The following is a 22,601-nucleotide window of genomic DNA, read 5'->3' on the forward strand; positions in this document are numbered from 1 at the left end:
TTTGGGTAAAAAAGCAAAAGCTGTGTCTTGACTTAGCCTCCAAATCTTCAGGCAATAGATTGAAATAGACATAGCTGGTCCCGTTTCCTATCCCAAATTACCCCCTGAATTTTGCTTTTACAACAACTGAATAGTTCTGTGATTTGGGACAATTATTTCTAACAATGGCAGATTGCTTAAGGCGGAATTAAGATGGAGTAATGGGTTGAGTAATAAGATCCACTTGCACCGACCTTATTTCTTGTCTTAGAGATGAGACAGAAGTTGCTGAATTAGAGGACATAGATGCTATGCTGGGGAGAGGCCAAGATTTGTACCTCATAAAACTAAATGCCTTCCCCCTTACTCCCTCTCTCCCTCTTCCTTCCTTCCTTCCTTCCTTCCTTCCTTCCTTCCTTCCTTCCTTCCTTCCTTCCACCTACCTAATCATTTACCACAGTACCATTTACATGCTACAAGAAATCTGATGGAATTTAATCTCCAACATGGTACTAGACCGGAAGTATAGCTGCAAAACAGAAAGGGGACAGTGGGGAGGGGGGTTGATATTTTATAACCCACAAAACAGTCAGGCCTGCTCTGGACAGAGGATAATGCAAACTAGCTTTGCTGGAAATGAGCTGCAAAATACCTTCATTTTCTACTACAGTGAAACCCTGATAAAATCACAACTGTTAAGGTCATACAGTATATCAGGTGGAATCACAGTCTTTAGAACTCCATTATTAATGCAGACAACCTCACAATCAAAGAGGATGAGAGCACAGTTTCCAGATGCCAATGATTTGATCCTATCTTATTTGGCTGTTTACATTTAAATAATGTGACTGTATAAATTTAAATAATATGAACCACCAACAGATGGATCCCAGTGAAAAACTGCGCCTTCTCTGAGACCCTGAATGTACACTATACAGTGCTTTACAATTTATTTGAGCTGAGCTCATATGAAAAAAAAAAACGGGGTGGGGGATAAAAAGAGAGAAAGAGACTCATTTCTTCTGCCATTATGGAAATAAAAGGACTACCGCTTTGGTTGGTGGCTGACTGTGCCAAGGAAACATGCAGTCCTCTAACCTCCGGTACAATGTACCCATAAGGTACCAAGCATCAAAGCATATTAAAAGATATTAACTGCATATTTGCTTATGAACAAGATAAAAAGCTGTAGGGCCTCCAGGTTCTCAAGCTGTGAGTGGAACAGCTTTGCAATTTGCCTGCAAAACTGCATTTTGATCTTAATGAATATAAAATGGCTGCCATTAAAAGTAAAACAGATTATTTCGGGTCTTCCAGGGCCTATAGCTCTTTGCCGGCCTTGGAGGGCCACTATGATCTTTCATTAAAATCTCACAGCAGGGCTCCCTCACCAGCAAATCAAGCCTTGCAGTCTAGGAGATTGGCTACATTTAAAAGTAATTTTCAGAAATCTACACAGATTTTCAATTTGGTAATGAAAGCCATAAGAGAATGCAGGCGGCATTTTGTCGAATATTGTTACTGATCCAGCGCTCACATTCGTTAGAAATTAAACTGCCCCGTAACTATCACACTGATGGCAGCTTGCCATTTCGGCTGCTCTAATCTCCGTTTGTTAATGAGTAGCATGTGCTAATTGTTGTCATTCTTACCGCGCGGAGCAGTCCTTCTTTAACAAACATATTTTACCTGCTCAGAGGTGGAACCTTTCACTTCGTCGGTCGCCGACCAAGTTGGAACCGAGTACGGGAGTTGAGGTTGCTTTGTAAAGAGAGAGAGAGAGAGAGAGAAAGGGCCGAGCGACATTCCGATACAATCTGAAATTAGGTGCCTTCATTTTATTCGGATTCATCCACTTGGTGTTTTTGTTCTGTTGTTTTTGTTGTTTGTCTTTTTGGTCTAGCCTGTTTTCTAAAATCCTGGAGTAGGCAAATGTGACCACCTTCAGGTTAGTCCTAAGAACATCTGAGCAAACGAACAAACCCTGAGGACAACTGTGGGAAAGTTGGTGGTAGCAGGAAATGAGGGCGGGGCTTAGAGTTAGGGGGGGCGGGGCGGAAGGTGTGAAAAGCCTAAAGGCTCTTAACTTGCTTTCCAAAGCCAGAGCACAACCTAAAGCTTGAAGTAGATTTCAGACTGCTCTAGGCTTTCAAAAGGAAGTTTGATCCTTTACCTCCATTCCGAGGTTTAAAAGTCTAGAACTTTGGCTACCCCAAAGTGAGACGTGGTAGGGGAAGTATCAGGCGGACCCCAAATAATGCGGTTCCTGGGGAGGGAGAGCACTAGAGAGGGGAAAAATTAATAAATTCAACATCTAGAGGTGTGATACAGGCAGACATATGAATAGAGAGAAGCATAGAAAATAATTACAAATGAAAACATGATTAAATAGAAAAAGCTATATCAAAGCACTCTAAGACAGGGTAGGTATTTTTGCATTTGTATTTGCATTCTTTGTATTAGAACTGAGGAAAGTTAAAAAAAAATAGGAAAGATATTTTTCTGAGATCCTTAAAAAAATGTCAGATTATGCTTCCTTTTTGGAAACACATTCAATAAATTTTCTTTACTTGGCAATTCTCTTTACCTGGCACCTTCAGGGCAGAGCACTTCCCTGCACTAACATGTGACAGACAACAAAAGCTTCTCTCTGCCTCCTTACTGGCTGGGCATAAATTCTTCCTGCTGATACAGAAAGCGCCTCCATTTAAAATAGCAGTTTTCCTTGGCAGAGCACTGGTTGCTACAGAGCATATATGCAAAAGATGTGTTTCTTTGCAGGGGGTCAAGGCAGGCATTGCGTGGTTCAGTGTAAGCAGGTCTTCAGCCCCTATGAGTGTACCTTGGAACACCTGGGCTGGGCTGCTTTGGTTTCCACAAAGTACAATTCTTTTTTTTTTTTTTTAATGTTTATTTATTTTTTGAGAGAGACAGAGACAGAATGTGAGTGGGTTAGGGGCAGAGAGACAGGGAGACACAGAATCCGAAGCAGGCTCCAGGCTCTGAGCTGTCAGCACAGAGGCGGACGAGGGGCTCAAACTCACAAGCTGTGAGAACATGACCTGAACCAAAGTCGGACGCTCAACCGACTGAGCTACCCAGGCGCCCCACAAAGTACAATTTTAATTGGGTGGCCTGTCTATGATTTTAAGGGAATGACATGGGGTTCCCAATAAGGTGCCACCACTAATGTGCATTAGTTTTGAAAAGAAAACTCAGACCGTTTCCTTGTCTCTGTGGCCTCAGGAAACCCATGGGAAATAGATACAAACAACTTGGTAAGCAGTTTTGAATCTGTTCCACCTGTAGTTGCTATTCTAATTGCAGGAAGCATTCATGTAATATGTTAGGGCTTTAAAAACCCAAGTGACACTGTAGGAAATTCTGCTGAATCCTCCTGAACTCAGAAGTCTGAGACTTCTTTTATTTCACCTGCCGTCAATTGTTCTAATATTCCTCTGAGAGCCTGCAGGTACATTTTGACAACTGTATACTGTTAGGTCTCTTTTACCATCATTTTGGCTTGTGTTCAATTGTGGGCAGTGATCGTACGTTATGAATTCTGACTCTCAAGGATTAAAATACGACTGATATTAATATCCCTTTAATTAGTGGAATGGGGGAAAAACTGCACTTTAAGTCATAGAAGTTAACATAATTAGTCTTCAGATAATCCAGTTAAATTTTGCTACTTGTAATAAAGTATAATTATTTATTTGCTTTGTTCCAGAAACAATTCTATGGAATAAGCACTGGCCTTGTTTTAGCACCTTGACTTTATTAATTCTGTTGGAAAATACATAACCAAACACACACACACACACACACACACACACACACACACACACATTAAGTGGAGGATTGTATTTAAAAACATCAAATGAAAGCTAAAACATTTATAGCCTTTTAAAGGGACATAATAAAATTTCTCAAATAATATTTTTATTGCATTATGAATTTGGGGTTTTGCCCTATCCCAACTTTGGAAATAACAGATACGGTATTTTCAATTTTCTATTGCAATTAATTTTTTAAGCTAAATGTTAGAGCTAAAGCAAAATATTTTGGAAAGAGAAGTGTACTGTTTCCAACAAGTGATTGCTTGAAAACATACATCTGGTGAAATTCACGTCTCTTAAAATTTCATCCTTAAATACACAGGTCCAAATCAAGGTTCAAGGTCTACATAGATACATTTCTTAGCTTGTAAAAAACTTTTAGAATATTACAGTTTCTGTTTAGATCAAGTCAAGCTTTTTTATTTATTTATTTTTTGCTTTCACAATATAATAGACCATATTTTATACTCGATCTAACAGCCGCCTTGAAATACAGCATTCTAGTACACACATATACTTCTGTATGTATTTACTTAAATCGACCTCATAGAGTCAGCCTCCAAGTGACAAATGTGTTTAATTCCCAAAGTTAATTGGTAAATAGCTTTAGAATTTGTAATTAATTTTTCCATAGAAACAATACTTAAATAACAGTTTGGCCCATAGAAAACATATTTGTCATCATGTAGCTGAGTTGAAATGCAAACTGCCTTGGCCTGCCCTTTGGTTCCAGGAAACAGAAAAGCAGGAGATACAAAACGAGGAAAGAATGAGATGGGTTAATACGGGAAGATCTGCAGAAAAGCATCATTTCCTATTTCCTGTTCAGAGTGTGAGTTCTCCCACCTCTACTGGCAAAGGACCCTAGACCCAGGCCTACACCCAGGTATCTACGGCCTCATGGTATCCCAAACTCTGTAGCCCCTGCACCGAGGCTGCACAAATCCACGGTTTTCATAACTCCAAGATCCATTACCTCTCTCATCTGTCCTCCCAGCGCTTGCGCTCATCACATCCCAGAGGCTTTTAACGAGATGTTGGAAGGAATGAGGAGCAAAGACAAGGAAGAGGCTGTGAAGAACTCCCATTTCCAGGTGGGCTGTTCTGCGTTGGGTTTGAACAAGGAAGCAGATCTAACCCACGCAGCACACTGGTTAGTGGCAGCATTACTCAGCGCCCCGTTGCACCGCAGCCATCACCGCCACATACAACCCGGTGCTGGAAGCCTTGGCGTAACAAGGAATAGCAAATAGACGGACTATAAGGGCACCTGTGATAGGCAGCCGTGTGTGTTGATACCTGGGGGTTAGGATCACAGAGGATCCTGCTAGATAGTTCTGTGTTTTCCCTCCTGTCCAGGCTCTCAGTAATATGCATTTTGTAAATGCAGCTTGGAGTTCTGTCCTGAGAAGAAAGTAAAGGAACTTGATGAGTGCCATTCTGTGGTTCCAGCTTATTAAAGAAGATAAAGGTCCTAGAAATGACTTGTAAATAAATGGAACCCAACAAGAAAGAAGAAAGAACATTTCTGAGAAGCCAGGAAAATCTGAATCTGGTGTGAAGAGGGGAAAAAGAAGAAAGTTTGGACTGGTGGGGTTTCATGTCATAGATGGAACCACTTCTCTGGATCATGAGTATAGACTTCCCATGAGGGCAATGACAACCTCCCTCCCATTACACGTAGAATGAGGAGAATTCTCAGGACAGTCACACTGGAAGAGTTTCATCAACTTCTCCAAGAGGCAAAAGTGGAGGGAGAGAGTAGTTAGCTCTCTACAAAGGAGTTCAGGAAATCATGTTTGGCCCTTATGTGACGTAAACGATTTTCCTGGGATGTAGATGTAACATGTATGTAAGTCATCATAGAATCTCAACTGTGATTCTATGTGGTGGTCAATGCTGTCTCTAGGAGATGTGGTCACGGTTTACCTGTGGCCATGAAATGGAAGCAAGAAGCGGAGGACATGGGCCTACAGGTGGTAGAAGCATCTGTCTCCAATTTCAGTTGAGAACCCCAGGGGGATCTGGGAAATCACCAGGTGGTCCAAAAGAGGATTTGTTTTCCCTTCACTTCCTGATGGTACAAAGAGGGTCTTCTGCACAGAAGAAGTAGTCCTTTGAGGACTGATGCCATACAATATCACAGCCAAGCAAACTGTGCTGAAATTTGAGCCCCCAAAAGGCAAAAACTGAATAAAGCTTTAAAACTTCATATTAAGCTGTATCAAGAGATATGATTTAGAGATATTGAATTGTACATGAGTCGATCAGGATGTTTCAGAAGAAACCAACAGCAAAGGCGGGCAGACAATGAATTTGTTCCGTGTGGTCATATACAACAAATAAACAGACTAAGAATAATACATTTTATGTGTCACTTCAATAAAAAAAAGCTAGATATGACCTTACACCTACATCAAGTCTTTGTAAGACGTGGACCTCCTGTCTAGTAGTGCTTCCCGGATCATCCAAGGTCCTTCACCGGTTTCTTCCTTTCCAGTCTGTTCTAAACCAATATTGTTGTGCAGTGTAATAAAAACAAATCACTAGAAAAAAATTCTTAAAAAGATATATAAAATTCAAGCCTCAATGTTTATTAGATTCAACATACATAAAATTATTTTTGTTAAATTTCTTTAAAAGTGTCAACAGAATTACTTTCCATTTCTGTGCTTATCTTTTTGCAAACCACTAATAAACCACATGCAGACTGGCACCGTTCTATGAGCCACATTTTGAATGGGTATAATTGGCCCCCAAAAGAGTATGTAATGTGGATGTGGCTCCAGCACTTTGTATCAAGGAAGAATGGACATGAATGGCCCTGATGAGGAACTGTGAAAGGATGCATTTCAGTGAGGTTAAAAGAAGAGGAAACTCAAAGTTGTTTCATTTCAGAAATGGACTGACTACCTGTCCCATGCCTTCCTAACACAGATTATAGAACTAATATAGAGATAAGTTAAATTAGTGATGGGAAACTTCTCCCACAGACTTGCCATAAAATTCTTCTAAACGAAAAACTTCTGGTAAGGTTTTGGCTTGCCTTCTGCTGGTTGTGTCCCTGAGAAAGATGAGAGATCAGTTTGGAGAATTTTTACTTTGAATTTATTTTGAACAAGGAGGAAGCTTCAATTGATGAGCTAAAAGTGATGAGAAACTTGGAGGGAAGTAACATGTCATCTTAGAGTCATATTCACAGAAAAATAATTTTGGACATAGGTATTTACCTTAGAATTTAGAAAAGCAGGCATCAAAGTAATGAGAATGTACATATGATCCTATGATTGTATCATTTTAAAGGGAAAATAAATCTATTTTAAAAATTCTGACAAAACAATCACAGATTATTCCAAAGATTATTCCAAGATAATATAACATGAAAAGAGCATTGTTTTCCCTTTTTAAAGCTATTGAATGCACAACATAAAGGGACACAGACCCAAAATGGAAGGCTGAAAAGATGATGAGAAGCCAATATAAAAAGTGCCTTAAGAATGTTGTCAGGAGGGCTAAAGGTTGGCTATAGGTTGAAACACTGCCAAGGACAACAGAAAGCTATTTTAAGCTCTGTTTGTAAAGAAGAACAAAGGGATAGGTACATTGATTGGGGCACACAGCAAAATGTTAACAGATGTCACAAGGAACACAGAACTGTTCAACTCCTATTCTGATTTTGTGGTCTCTATCACGAAGAATGATCTTCAAACTGGAGAGGGCAGAGCAAACAGAGTTAAGAGTGAACTGTGGCCCAAGATAAGTCAAGACATACTAAAATATAACCTGGTTGCTTCAAATGAGTTCAAGGCTCCAGGCCAGGCAAATTATCTCTCAGGTAACTGAAAGAATCTAATAAACGGTCCAGATGTGAATGTGAAAAGCCTATCAATGATTTTTTTTTTTTAAATCGTGGTTTAATCATGGGCAACCAGGGATCAGTGTGGTCTAAAGAAGGAAAAACTTAATTTGCAAAACCAGAAAAATATCCAGAACATATCTCTAGCAAAATTCTAGAACAGATTATCACAGGTATGAATTGTTTGTGCTTAGAGAAAGTAGCAATTACCTACAATTAGCAGAGATTCACTCCAGAGCACATGAGTCTCTCCCTTCCTTCCTCCCCACGTTCCTCCTTCCTCTTTATCAACCTCATTCCCTTTCTTTCTTTCCCTAATCTTTCTGAGGTTTCCTTTATGTTTTGGGGAATGATTAACCAAACAGTTTGGGGGAACGGGTCTCAGTTTTATCAAGGCATTTAGCACATTACTGCATAACATATTAGTAGACTGAAAAAAAAGTCAGTGTAATTAGAGTGACTCAAAACTGGTTGAACAAATGTTCCCAAAGAATACTTGCTAATTAATTGGGGGCAACCTGGAGAGTTCTCTAGTGATATGTGCCCTTTGGACTTCATTGTACCTCTTCGTTCTTTCTCTTCTCCTTCCGCATAACTTTACTCTCGGACTTGCCATATTCCATGAAAATATATGCTGTTGTGTTTGTCTCAATTAGATTCCACAAATATGCATTTGGTGCCCACTTTTTGTGAATCAGATGGGCTCTGGCAATATGAGCTCGGTAAGATCCAATATTTTCCTTTAAGTAGCTCATAGTTCAATGGGGAAACAGAGGAATAAATCAGTAGTTACAATGCAGTGTAATATAGAAAAAATGATAGAAACATTTGTTGTATCCCAACTTTTTTCTAGGCACTATGCTAAGGTCTTTACGCATTTCACCATATCTCCTCAGAAATGATATGAAGTACCGTTGATTTTCCCAGGAGTATTGATGAACGAGGGTAAAGCCCAGAGAGATCAGTACACATGATCCAGGTCAAACCTCAAGTCAGATATGGAGCCAGAGTTCAAGGTCAGGTCCATTGGATTCCAAAGTCTATGCTCTGCTACACCCCACAACAAAAGCATCTAAGAAGGTAAGCCAATGTCCAGCAAAGGTTGGCTTCCCTGAGTGTTCTGGAGATGAAATGCCATCCAAAAGACCTTCCAGTGAAGGGGAAGCCTAGCTGAGACAGATATAGACATTAGCTACTGAGGTTGCCAGAGTGTTGAGGACAAAATTTTAGTCAAAAGGAATGACATGCAAAATCAATGGGCTTTGGAAGGACGTGAGTGCATTATGGCTGCATTTTAGGTGCATGTGTCAAATTCTGGAGAACTTGGGAGGAGTCAGCTCACAGCGAAACAGAAAGCCATATAGAGAGGTGATGGCAGGCTCTCTCTCTCCTTCTCTCTCTCTCTCTTATAAGCACATGTGCACACACACACACACACACACACACACACAGAATAGGAACTCTATGAATTTGTGTTATTAATAAGCCTTAATTATAAAAGATAAAGTTTCAGTACGTCATGTTCCCTTGCTACTTTATTTTTCACGCGTGTTATTATCAGACTTGTTCCTAACTTTTAATGTTCTCCTTCTGTGTGCCTCATATGTGTTATTATCTGACTTATTCCTAACTTTTAATGTACTCCTTCTTTCAACTTCTATTTTTTCCTCTATACATTCAACAGATGTGCTTCAATTTATGCATGAAATGAGTTCTTGCAAAGTTGTGTGATTTTTTTTTCAGTAAATGAAATATTACATTAAAGATATGAGGGAAGTTCCCTTATAAAGGAACCTTAAGCCAAATAGCTTTGTAAAGCAAATAATGACCCTATAACCAGTCTTTCTCTAAATCTAGATTTCCATATATCAGATTTGGCTAAAAAGAGGTACATCTGTACTTTATTTTTACATCTATCTGCTAGCAGTACTGCAACATAATAGTACGCCAATTTGAAATACCATAATTTTTATACTTTTTCAGTTCTCACAATGCAATCTTAGAAAATGTATTATTTTCTATATCATACTCACACATGCTTTCCTTTTCCTGACTGGAACTGTAAAATTTTCTTCCCCTTGATGTTGGGGAGGTTGTCAGTAAACTGCAAAGTTAACCATCATATATAGGGCAATTATAATGTTCTGCATCTGGTGTGAAATACTTTATATGCATTTTTATAACAGACTTCTGAAGTATGAATAATTACCTTGACCACTTTACAAGTTAGCAAACTGAGGCTCAGAAAAATTGAAGAACTTCTACAGGGGTCCAAGCTATGCTCCAATCCAAGTCAGCCTGACTTTACAGCCACAAAACAACTACTATTGCATATATCTTCTTATTATTAGAATAATTAACATTATGAAAATTTTTGTTCCTACAGAAGGTGACAGCTTTTGCTGGATATTGGTGGTAAACAAACCATTTTCATGAGAGTTAAAATAGCTTCTAGCAATCTCTGCTGTCAGTTGTCTGGACAAGACATTTACTCTTTCAGGTCTCAGTTTTTCCATCTATGAAATGGAACACCTAAGTTCTTCCCTGCCAAGCACATTGAAGTCTATTGTTCTGCAATGATGAAACAATGCATACACCAGATGCACTCCTGTTTTCCATTTGTTTTACTAGAAAGTGAGTTCAGATAAACATTTGTATCACTCGGAAACCCTTCCCCTGGCTAACTAAAAATTCAACAATTTTAAAGAAGAAAATGGGGAGAAAAATTAATTCTTTCTTTTTGGCAGCTAAGGGTTAGGATGCCATCCCCAGGCAGCATTGTTCTCAAACCAAAAATCTTTTCATAGGTGAAAAAAACTGAGTGCACAGCTATAATTTGGATCTAAGAGAGAAGATTTAGATGTTTTCTGATTCAGCCAGACTACGGTGTGTGAAAAAGCATGAAGAGTTTCAAGATGAAAGTCCTGAGCCCACTCCTGCCTGTTAAGTAAGTGACACGGGCAGCCCCAGCCCCAGCTCCACGCACTGGGTCCCCAGGACCTCAGCACACAGGCCTTCCCAACTTTGTCATTCACTAAGAGAAAGAAACCGAGCTTCTGATTACCTTTCTTTTGCCTCTTTTCCTTTATGATCAAGGTGACTTATAAACAGCTGCAATAAAAATGATTTTTTTTTCATAAACGTCTTCTCAATAATATCTCTGGGAAAGCAGAGAAGCTAAAAGATACGTGACATTCACAGATTTTGCCCCTGAAGCCACAAAAACCCACACGAGCAATTTCTTCATTTGACCAAAATGAATGGTCATCACAAAAACAAATGTAACTTTGGTATCCCTGATTTGGCTGTGACAGCTTAAGGGCTCAAACTTAATAGACTTCTTCTGACCGATTAGGATCAGTGCGGGTTGCATCATCCCGCTGGAGCCCACAGCCAAGTCCAAACCACAGGCACGGAGCTGCCCTTGATCCATGACCTTAGCATACAAAACAGCGGGCTGGAGAATGTCACAGGACTCCCAGGGAAGGAACTTTGAAGACACTGTTCATTTTGCTTGGTGGTCTTTCACAAAACACAATTAAGCATGAAGAATAGATTGATGCTTAAATAAAATGCCTGACAGTAAAAGCACATTTCTATATTCCAAAGGCCCAAGAAAAGCTGTGCCTAAGAAAGGATTAGCTACTATCAGATGATATTACGACTGGATTAATGATGTTTCACATTCACTCTATTTATAAAAAAGAGAAGAAAAAAAGAATAGTAGTCTTTTAAGGAGCAGATAAGTGATTTCTATAAACCTTAAAAGCTAAAAGAAAACTCATTTCTAAAAGGACAGTACTTATAATAGTACAGTATTTATTTATAAATCCTTAATTGGAGTATTTTTTTCTTGAACAAAAACTGCTGTACATTTCAGGTAAATTGCTGTTAACACAGTCTGTGGACTGTGTGGAATGTGTGTGTGCGCGCACGTGTGTGACAGAGAGGGAATGTGGGGGGAGGGGGAGACACACACACACACACACACACACACACACACACACACAGAGAGAGAGAGAGAGAGAGAGAGAGAGAGAGAGAGAGAGTCTGTATGGATGTTTTATATTCCACCAGGTATTTTAAACCACTCTTATTTTAGGCAATTGTTTTTGTAATAGATACACTAAAGGTGATCATTTTATTTTATTGCTAGTCATTGCTGACTGAAATATTTTGCCAGATGAAAGTAATTACTATGACTATATTACTTCTCTAACCTGTTCCATGTATTGGATCTTAGGTACTCATAGTATGAAATTCTGTTACCTTGTTTAAAAAAAAATGTGATATGATGATGTGCTCTGACCTTACTTATATAAAGACATACCAGTTATTCTGTTTTTTACTCTTTGTATCTTTACATCTCCAGAGATTGTAGGAAAACTCTAACCTTGTGTAGAAATGTAAACACAAGAACAATTGAACAGTGCAATGGCTGATGTCAGTATTATAAGCAAGGAAACACAACAAATCATTTTGGTCAATGATAATAAATATAAGACATCCATATCGTATCCAAGAAAGGAAAGAAAGACAGAAGGAAGGAAGGAAGAAGGAAGGAAAGTAGAAAAGAAGGAAGGAAAGGATGGCGGAAGGAAGGAGAGAAGGAGGGAGAGAGGGATCAACAAAGCAGAGCTGATATCAACAAAGTCAATCCCACCAATAAATTGTTGGCCAGCATTACATATGGCTAATATTTATGTATTTGAAATAATATGCTACCTACCTGCTTAACCCTAGAAATCAGTCATGCAGACACAACTATACTGATTTAGAAGGTTTTATTTGGAAACATGGCCAAAGGAAAATGCTGCTGAAAAAAAATAATGTCTGTTAGTTTTCTGTTCTGACCAACTAGCTACTCATCCAGCAAATTCCATCAGAAGTTTCGTGTCCTAACGTTGTAGCCAGACAGAAGAGCAACATTAGATCCAGAAGCACTGATTACAGAAGCAGGGCTTGTGAAGTGATGGTAGCTGAGTTCCAAAAAATGAGAAGAGAAGAGAGATCTTCCTGCTCCCTTGATTTTCCTTCACAAACATAATTCTCCCATCCTCCCTCGACACCTGCCACCCCCTAATCTACACTGGGTCCATGAGTTTTCCTCGAGAAAGACATTCGGCTCTCCATAGGGACTTGGTATTGATCCCAGAAGAAGGTTGGAGTCAACTCATTTCAGCTGCCAAGTTCAGAGAAAAGCCATGCTTTCAATGACACATATTAGACATCTGTGGTCCTGACTTGAACTTTTTTTGCAGTGATGAAAGACAGCACTAGACAAGGTTCTCATCTCTCAGGAGACAGGTGGAACGGTGCCACAAAATTTCGTGGGTGTGATGCCACCTGAGAGTCACAATGTGTTGTGATTTCTTCTTCATTTTTTTTTCACCTTTTGATTTTTTTTTTTTTTAATTGAAATCATAGACCATGTTGGCCTGGGTCAAAGTCCTCAAAAGAGGCTGGCTTACTGGAGTCCTGCCAACATTACTGCCAAGAGTTCTAAGAGCTTAGTATTTGCTGCCAGAGAAAAGGAAAATCTTAATCCACAAAGCAACTAATAGACATGTCAGCTCAGTCATTCTGAAAGTCCTCTGTGCTGGCAGGGTATCCCTTACCTTACCATATCCCCACAGTCCTCAACCCACGCCATCAGGTGGTAGATGAGAGAGGAAGGCTCCTTCTGAACCCCCACTGTTATGAGAAACAATGTTTAGTAGGTGGTTCTAGCACAGGGCTCCAACATGTCACCAAGTCTGCTTGGTTCTACACCAAAATCACATCAAATGAACGACGTCACAATTGCTTCAGTCTGCAGGAATTAAGACCCTAATTCCCCTGACTCTAAAATAAAGCTTCCTCAAATCTGGTCACTCTGACAGCTACAGTAACTCCTGCTAGTGGAGAGCTCTGCACAGCTGCAGCCAGAATTGTGTTTGTTTATGTTCTTATGAGGGATTGGGGTTTGAGGCTTGAAAGGGAGATGTGGGCGGCGTAAGTAGCAGCAAGGCTATCTTTGAAGCAGCGGGAATGGACAGAGCCTCTGAAGGCGCCGGGGAGGGCAGGGGGGAAGAGAGAAGAGCCAGGAGCTCAGGCTGAGCTTGTGGAGCATCCTCTCCAGCAAGGAGAAGAAGGAAGGGAAACACAAAGCGGGAGTGGGCGGCTGACCCGGAGCCGGCTGTGTCACAGAGGCCGAGGGTTGCCCACAGGTTGCAGACAGGTCAAAGGCATGGTTTGGAGGAACGACCACTGGCCGCCGTGGACTAACACAGATCGGTTTCAGTGGTGTGGCGGTCACAAAAGCGTGAGTACAAGGAGGCGAAGGATAAACTGGATGTGAAAGCATGGGAGCAGCACATCAGCTGGCTGAGATGTTGGAAGTGGAAGGAGAAAAGTATAAGGTTACCAGAAGAGGCAGCAGGGCCAAGAGAGGGCAATAATTTAAAGCACAAATTATCTGCACAGAAAAACATTAGAAACGTATTTCTAACCAGTCTGGGCTTAATTTAAGGTGAAAAATAGTTGCATAACTATACATTAAATATTTCAAATACTTATGAGAAAATATTATGATACGAAGGTGATGGGAAACTTTGGTGAAACAAAGAAGTATAATAAATAATATTTTTAGCAGGGGCTTTCGAAGTTTATGTAGTTCTTTCATATATCCTCTAAAAGCCCTATGAGGCAGATCTTTTTGTTATTCCTATTTTCCAGAAACCAATCTGCCCTGGGGTACACATATTGGTGGAGGTGGGACTTCTATCTTCCCATGCTTACCCTCCTCCCTTTTTTTCCTTCTATGCCAAATCGATTCTTCAATAGAAGAAAGAATGATTAAAACTTACTTTTTTATATGACTTTTAATAAAGTCAGAAGAGATGTTTTTATGTGAACAGATCTTCCTGCAGGTACATCCCACAACCATACACCTTAGCTCTATCTCAAGAGTATTAAACTACTAGCAACTAGCTTAGAAATTACCTTTCTTGATTCCAGCAATTCCAACTGCAAAAAGTTGTGTCATTGTCTATGTATCTGTGGCAAATGACAGCAGGAAGGACAGGGTTGCTACTACATAAATACCATGTGCCCACTCCAGTATTGCTCTCCTATGTGGCATACATAAAGACAACTAATTTTCAAAGATATTACTTGTCTGTACACATCTACACATCAAGACTGACATATGCATGGCTGTTCTGCTGGAATAATCATATCAACTCTTTTAATACCAAAAAAAATCGAAAGGAAGGTTTTTATACAGGATAATTAAGCAAGCTAATATAGTAATAAGTGGAATACACAATAAGAATATGTACTAAAATATCTGCTTTGTGCAATGCAGAACTGGTGTTTTAGGAGATTAACAATTATGATCGCCAGCCCTCTTCTGATTCTATAATACTCCACACAATCTTTTTTAAATTACTTTATTAACCTTTCCTCCTAGCACAGAAGTGCCCGATTATAGATAATATTTCAAAATCATCTGAGGTGTAAGTGTGTTTGATTTGCTCGGTAATTATTTGTCTACTTTATTACACTGGCCGAGCACACAAGCTCCTTGACCAGCTTTATTTCAAGTCCAGTTAAGAATAGGGTCATATCATTTTGTGGATCACTTCCCTTTGGGCCCCAACGTATATGAAATTTTCATATTGGAGGGATGGGGACGGTGCACAGAAACTTAGTACATTTTAAACATGGAGAAACCATCCCCTGCCCTGTCATTAAAGGTTTCAGGCCCTGGGCTACATGGGAAGAACGCTGTTCACAAGTGAAAGGAAGGTGTTTATTCCCTGCATGATTAGGACACAGGACGTTGAGGGCTGAGCATGCAAATGTCCCCTGATGAAGTCTAAAAGCACATCACTCACATCCCTCTGGTGGCCTTACCCAGGGTCTGTATAATCTGTCCCTTGTCATTCGTGGCACCTAGAACAACACTTCTATTTTGATCTGAATCATGAATGCATTTCCAGCACGTATTCTGACCCATTCAAGGCAGAAAGGAATGAGCAGGGGGCAACCACAAGGGGAGATCACAAACATTTTCCTTTTAACAGGGGTCTGGAGGAAAGAGTAATGCCTGAAAATCACACTGGGTGTTGCAGAGGGAAAGTTCTGCCTGTTTCAACTTTACAACTCATGGGCAAATGAAACTGATACTTACATGTTCTTAAAGACGAAAATGCATTGAGATGAAACCGGACGCTTGGCTTATTCTTGAGGGCCACCACCAGGATAAAAGCACAAAGCTGGAGGACTCTGTTTATTGTCCACAATCAACAAATTCTGAAATTTCCATATGGAGCAGGATTCCAGGGCTCTGTTAGTAATACAGGATACGGCTGGTCAGCTCAGTCACCCATGGAATTACAGTGTAGGGTATGGATGCCAGTATTTTAGACCCAAACCGAGCATAAAAAACACAAAGTAAAATTCAGTGTCAGCACAAAGTTGACAGCGAATGATTATAACAGCTTCGAAGCTTGAAAAAGAGTGTAAATAACTAGGATCCCCTGCGGGCTCACTCAGCCTGCATACATAACAACCGTGATGGACAGCCTCTGTGGTAAAGTCGGGGAAACGAGGCACTGGGAAGATGCAAAAATTCCGCCAGCAAAGAGCCTTAACTGTCACCTTTCTGACTAAATCAGCTACTTTCATACGGAGGGAGAAACAGAGCAGTAGGCTCCGCCTTTGGAAGACCAGTTGCCCTTTTGCCTAGGAAGCAGGAATGTTAATTATCGGCTCTTCTGTGGTTATCAAGGCACTGCAACCCCCAGCTTTTGCACTTCACGAACACTCTTCTCCCTGATCTTTAATCCTTGGCGCTTTTAGTCCACAAAAGATTGTTATTCAGAACAACTCTGCCATTTATAGAATGTAAAAATCAAGGCAAAAAAAAAAAGAACAGTCGGCCATCCCAACTGAACTCTTAACTCACTGGAGCGCTTGGGACTCGAAATTTAATTTTCATTTCTTTTTGTATGCTTCTGCACACCAGTGTGCACACACAAATACCTGCATTCAGCAACGAATGGTTTTCAAGTACTAACAAAACGACAAGCACATCATGGCATGTGGCCTCCAGCCTGGTGTAACAGATGCCACTTTGTGTGTACAGAGCCTCGTCATCACTTGTACTCAGACACTCGAAGGAGAAAAGAAAGCAGCCAGGTCTTCTGCACACACCTAGCTAGCACTCCACAGGTTTGTCATTCATTTACAAGATAATTAATCAATTAGCAAATGATCCCTTTCCCCTTTGTTATTTACGCTGCAGAAGAATCCCATCTCCAAATGAAATGGCAGGCCACTTGTATTGAAACTTTGCCCTTCAAAGGCATTGGTCTTATTTATCTGAATTGAGCAGATGCTTTGCAATGCTAGCCCATTGTAACTGGACTGTTTGCTATTAGAACCTGAGTGAGATTTAAGCTAAACAGAAGAGCATAAATATGACATCCTATAGACATTCATGATGATCAACTGTGCTGTATCATCACCAGCCATTGCTACTTACTCATATAGGAAAAGAGGGAGAAAATACACTTGACATTGCTAAAAGGGGAACTACAGTCACTGGACGGGAAGGTGAAGATGGAGTTTACACAGTTACTGGCTCTAGAGTACAACTCTGGGGTCTTAAGACGTGATTAAATTACTGCAATGTATACATTCTGTTTACAGTCTCAGCAATTCCCATTTCTTTCAGAGCTCCATAGTATATCTGGTACTTCTTTGGAGAGCAAAGATATCAGGCAGCTTTTGCTTAGGGACCGGGTGTTGTTTTTTTTTTTTAATCAGGTCTCCCAGATAACCATCACTGAGGAGAAGATCTAGGTAACCATGGTGTGATGGTAATTCCATCAGATCCTGCTCTGATCTAAGACTGGTTGAAAGAAGGAACGCCTGTAAAACCCCTTCACCTCTTAGGGTGTCAAGATGCCCTCACTGTAAAATACGCAAGTTGAACTATGTGATTTTTTTTTTTCTTGTTGTTGTCGCTCCTTGCACAGCTATCACGTTCTGAATCTCTGCATCCTTCCGTAATAACACTGCTGCTGGGTGGGATAATAGAAAACACCTTCCCCCTCCAGCCAGGGTAAGGGTCTAAAAATAAAGCAAAGAGCCTCCAGAATCATACAAACATTTCAGCAGCCAAATGAGCAGAGTGTCTCTTTCTGTTGCTGTGTTTTTAAGTCAACAATTATGTATGAAATTACTCCTGTGCACACAGAACAACAAAGGCATTTTGGGTCCATTTGTACAGGTGAGAAAATGGGTCAGCTATGTAACACTGAACCCCAGGTGTGCACATGGCAGAAAAATTCTGTCATCTATTGCTTTCATGGAGGACTTCTGGGGCAGGCTCAGAGCCCCACGTAGTCACTTGCCAAGGCTTTAATAATAGAACAGCTACAAGGAAAACTTCCCTAACCCTTTGCTCTGTTGAGAAAGGACTTAAGAATAAAAAGCATTTGAATGTTTTAAAAGCAACTGTGAAACTTAGTAAATGAGAAAATTAGAGAAAGGTCATTATAATATGAATGAATACCCTTAAAAACAAACAAACTAACCCCAAACCTTACTGTGCTTTTTATCTTTCCCAGAAAAAGAATGGTCAAATGCGTACAGAAGCAAACTCTACTTGTTAGCCATGCTGAGCAAAGCTGGATTTGTTCGCTCGCAGGAATGAAAAGCACAACAGTGAATCTTGGAGGCATTATTTCTTAGCAAAATTAGCATAACCCAGCACATCAGACTATTAAAATTTAAAAAGGATTTCAAACTGTCCTCGTATCATCAGCAGAGTCATGTCACAGATTTTTTTATTGGTTCGGCAAGCTAGGTGTAATTGTATCAATATTTTAATGCTTGATGCATATTGCCTGTGATACATTGCTTGCATAAATAAAAAGCACCAATATTCAATTGCCAATGAAATAATCACACATTCTAGATCTTTATTATATCATGCATTATTTAATTACAATAATCAGAGTCCTTTTGAAGGTAAAACAAGATTAAAAAGGTTTTGTTTTATTGGATCTATATATTTGATTTAAACTTTACATGTTAGCTTTACATTAAGAATTTATAAGGCATCAGTTCAAATGGTGCTATTATAAGAGTTTATTTCTTTTATAATTAGTACAGTACTCTTAAAGTACTCCGACTACGAGAGATAATATTTCAGTATTTTAATGAGCTTTTTAAGTGTAATTGATGTAACAATCATTGAATTACACATTTCTACCTGAAGAATAATGAAGGAAACATTTTAATGAGAAATTTAATCATTATTAGCAAATGATCTACTAAACTGCCATTTGCTGACATTTAAAAGCTTAATAGCAGAAAACTGTATTTTTCCTACATCTGCATCAACATCAATGGCGATTACTTTTCTGTTACTCTGATTTCCCAGGTTAACTTCCCACCGTCACTAATTTATTTATAAATTTGAGAAAACTTTCTTTAACCCACAGTTGTCAGACCCTTCCAGAAAGTGTGGGGCTTGACACTTAGAGGGATAATTTAAATAAATTAGCCCCTTTTCCAGCCTTCAGCAGTTTTCAGCATAAAAAGGGCTCTTTCTTGTGAGTATTCATGCTTGCATCAGCTTGATTTTGATGAATGCCCTGCGAATTCCCTGATAGTACCTCAGACAGAGAGATCTTAGACCGATGTCAACAAGGGGTTTTAAAGCTCCCTCATTTCAAGAACACATCAGCATTCAGAGGGGTACAGACCTGAGTAAGAGGAGCCTACTATGCAGCTTTGTCAACTTCTGGGGTTGGGTTTTACTGCTGAGTTTACAGAAATCTCTGTGTCGTAGGGAGAGAGATTCAGAATGAAGACGTCAGAGTGGAGTCTGTAACACTGTGTTTAAGGGGGTATAAAAAGAATCACAAGATACTACTAGGTAGGCAGGAATTTATGTAGCCCATTGTAGGTTAAGAGAATTAGAAGAAAAGCTCAGCCTTCCAATGGAAGTCTCATGACCTTCCTTCTGATCTTTATCAGGTGTCCATGTACATTGCTAGTTAGTTCCATAAAGGCCAGTCATTTCCAGGACTCCTCAATGGAGTCCTGCTTCTCTTGCTGTGTGATTTGTTAATACAAATCCCTTTGTTAATTTGTTAATACAAATACTATGGACTGTGTTAATGGTCAATCTAGAGGACAGAGAGGAGTTGAGATAGACACACTATTATGTATCCAATGCACAATGAGATTTCTTTCTTTCCCTTTCTTTCCCTCTCTTTCCTTCCTTTCCTTTCCTTTCCTCTCCTCTCTTCTCTCCTCTCCACCCCTCCCCTCCTTTCCCCTCCCCTCTCCTCTCCTCCCCTCTCCTCTCCTCTCCTCTCTTCCCCTCCCCTCCCCTCCCTTCCCCTCTCTTTTCCTTTCTTTCTATTTCTCTTTCTTTTCCTTCCTTCTTCCTTCCTTCCTTCCTTCCTTCCTTCCTTCCTTCCTTCCTTCCTTCTTTCCTTTCTGAGTTCTGAGTTCTGATTTGAAATCCTGACCATGGGCAAAAGAGAGGAAAGAGAAAATGCTAGCGTGACTCATACCAATGTCCCGATGATCACTAAAGTCCCTTTTAGTCTACAAATACTAGGTTTCCCCTAGCTACTAACTTTTTCCATCTCAGAATTCTCACAGCCCTTGTTTTTTTTCTGTCTCCTTGTAGAATTTGCTCGTTTCACTTTGCATTGCTGGTATGGACTGAATATTTGTGTCCCCCCTCCAAAATTCATATGTTGAAATCCTGCCCCCCAGTGTGATGAAATTAGGACGTGAGGCTTTGGGGAGGCCATTAGGTCATGAGGATAGAGTCCTTAAGACTAGGACTAGTGCTCTTACAGAGAAGACCCCAGGGAGCTCCATAGCCCTTTTTGCGCTGTAAAGACACAAAGCAAAGAAGGAAGCCTGAAACCCAGAAGACAGCTCTCTCCCAAACCTGACTGTGCTGGCACCCTGATCTCAGATTCCTAGCCTCCAGAACTGTAAGAAATAGATTTCTTTTGTCTGTAAGCCCATAATCTACGGTAATGTGTTCTAGCAGCCCAGACTGACTGGGATACACACTCTCAAAAAAAAAAAAACAAAAAAACAAACAAACAAAAAAACCACATTAGAATTAAAAAAAGAGAACCTCATTTTTATTTCCTTTATAACTGAGGGAGCTAGATTCTATGGCTGACTCTCCACAGCTACTCTCAGTAGCTTGGTGAAAGCTCCAGCCCTGACAGTTTGTGCTGGGACCACACCTGGGTGTCCAACATCAGGTCTTTCTAGCTTGTAAACGAGCAGACGATGATGATGTTAGCAAATGGCCTACAAGAGATTAGCGCACTCATGGAACTATGGACAGAACATCTTTCAAGTAAAGGGCAGAGCTGAGAAACAGTGTGTCAGCTTACTTTTTGTTTGGGTGACCATGAGGCAGCAAGTGATTGTTGATACTGTTTATTATGGAAGATGTCGTTGCCAAAACTCCAAAAAACAAGGCTGGCTTATTATATTGGACTATATTTTAAAATTTATTCACCAATCCATTCTGATCCTGCAGTGACAAACAAGATTACAAAGGACTACTAATAAAGCAGATACCTTCTGCTAATTACACTATGATTATAAATCCTTAATACAGTTGCCTATAAAGGTGACCCATGTGTTACATCCAGAAAGGATACAGGATAGGATAGCACTGACATTTATTTTTTTATTAAAAAATGATTTTACATTTATTTTTTTAGATTTGGATATCATTTGTTCGTAACTATAATACGTGTTCTTGGAGATACAGGACAACTTTCACATTATAATTTAGAATTAAATAAGCATATTTTTTCCAGATCTCCTATGTCAGAAGGAAATAAAGATGCAAAATCAAAGAAAACATAACTGAATGTCTGGCTGGAAATATGAAGGGTATTTTCAGAGAAACTGGGTCAGGATTAGTTATTAGAAATTTGTACCAAAATAATATTGGGATGGTGTTATTTACTTGTGATTCTATATACTGAGCTACCAATATGAGCGACCCATATGAGCTACCAAATATTTATTAACATACAAATTTTTTGGTTTACAATTCAGTTATAGTGATATCTGTCCAATGGAGCAATTTCAGTAAGCTAGTCTCAGGAAAACAAGAGACGTACAACTTGTTACAAGTAGAAAGAAAGAAAGACAGAGTAGGGAGGGAGAGAGGAAGGAAGGATGGGGAGAAAGGAGGGAAGGAAGGAAGACTGAGGGAGAGAAAGAAAGAGAGAGAAAGAAGCTGTAATGTGCAGCACTAAACCAACGCAAACGAAAAATGGAGTGTTTTCTAGAATGTGGAAGAAGTTTTCCTCCTGAGAACATAATGCTCAGGACAAGAAACAGTTCTATTCAAATGGCAGCACAGTGGTAAAGGGCAAGTGCACAAAATGTATGATAGTTTTGGATGCACTTTAATTCCTTCACGAGTGCCACCAAATATTCTAGTATTCGAAAGGGTGCCATTAATGAAAAAGGGCACATAGATATAAATCAAAGAAAATGAGAACAAGAATCAATTCAAGTGAAAAATACTTTTTGAACAAAAGCAACAGTATTATTGTAAGTATTTAATGATTCTCTTTACCCTAATCACTCATTTTTATCCATTGTATTGGGAACCCAAAGACTCTAACTCATCCAGTTAGCAAACCAGATATAAACAAATGCTACCTTTAAAATGCATTTCTAAAAGGATCCCTCCAAAGACTGGGGGAGCATGAGATGAAAGCTCATGAGAGTTAACAGTGCCCCTTCAGAGCAGCCTCATGTTGCTGCAACAAAAGTGGTCAGTGACAAGTTCCCCAAACAGCTGCTGGAGCCTGATTCCAATTCAGGAGATTCTACCAATTGCATGAAAGCTTATCAGA

At 39.8% G+C, this 22,601-nt stretch overlaps 1 long non-coding RNA gene across 6 annotated transcripts in view; it reads right to left on the reverse strand.

The window, feature by feature from the left end:
- LOC121016259 (uncharacterized) overlaps nucleotides 1-22,601 on the reverse strand; it is a 249,064-nt gene that overhangs the window by 102,981 nt on the left and 123,482 nt on the right. For 4 of the 6 annotated variants that reach the window (XR_005784186.1, XR_005784185.1, XR_005784187.1 and 1 more), the window contains exon 4: nucleotides 15,851-16,006. This is a non-coding gene — a long non-coding RNA (uncharacterized LOC121016259). Of the gene's footprint in view, nucleotides 1-1,668; nucleotides 2,006-15,850; nucleotides 16,007-22,601 lie in introns of those variants that run through there. The other 2 variants (XR_005784190.1, XR_005784189.1) reach the window with 1 other exon arrangement.

Source organism: Herpailurus yagouaroundi, unplaced genomic scaffold (genome assembly GCF_014898765.1).
Source record: "Herpailurus yagouaroundi ecotype Mexico unplaced genomic scaffold, PumYag 210, whole genome shotgun sequence".
NCBI classification, from domain to species: Eukaryota; Metazoa; Chordata; class Mammalia; order Carnivora; family Felidae; genus Herpailurus; species Herpailurus yagouaroundi.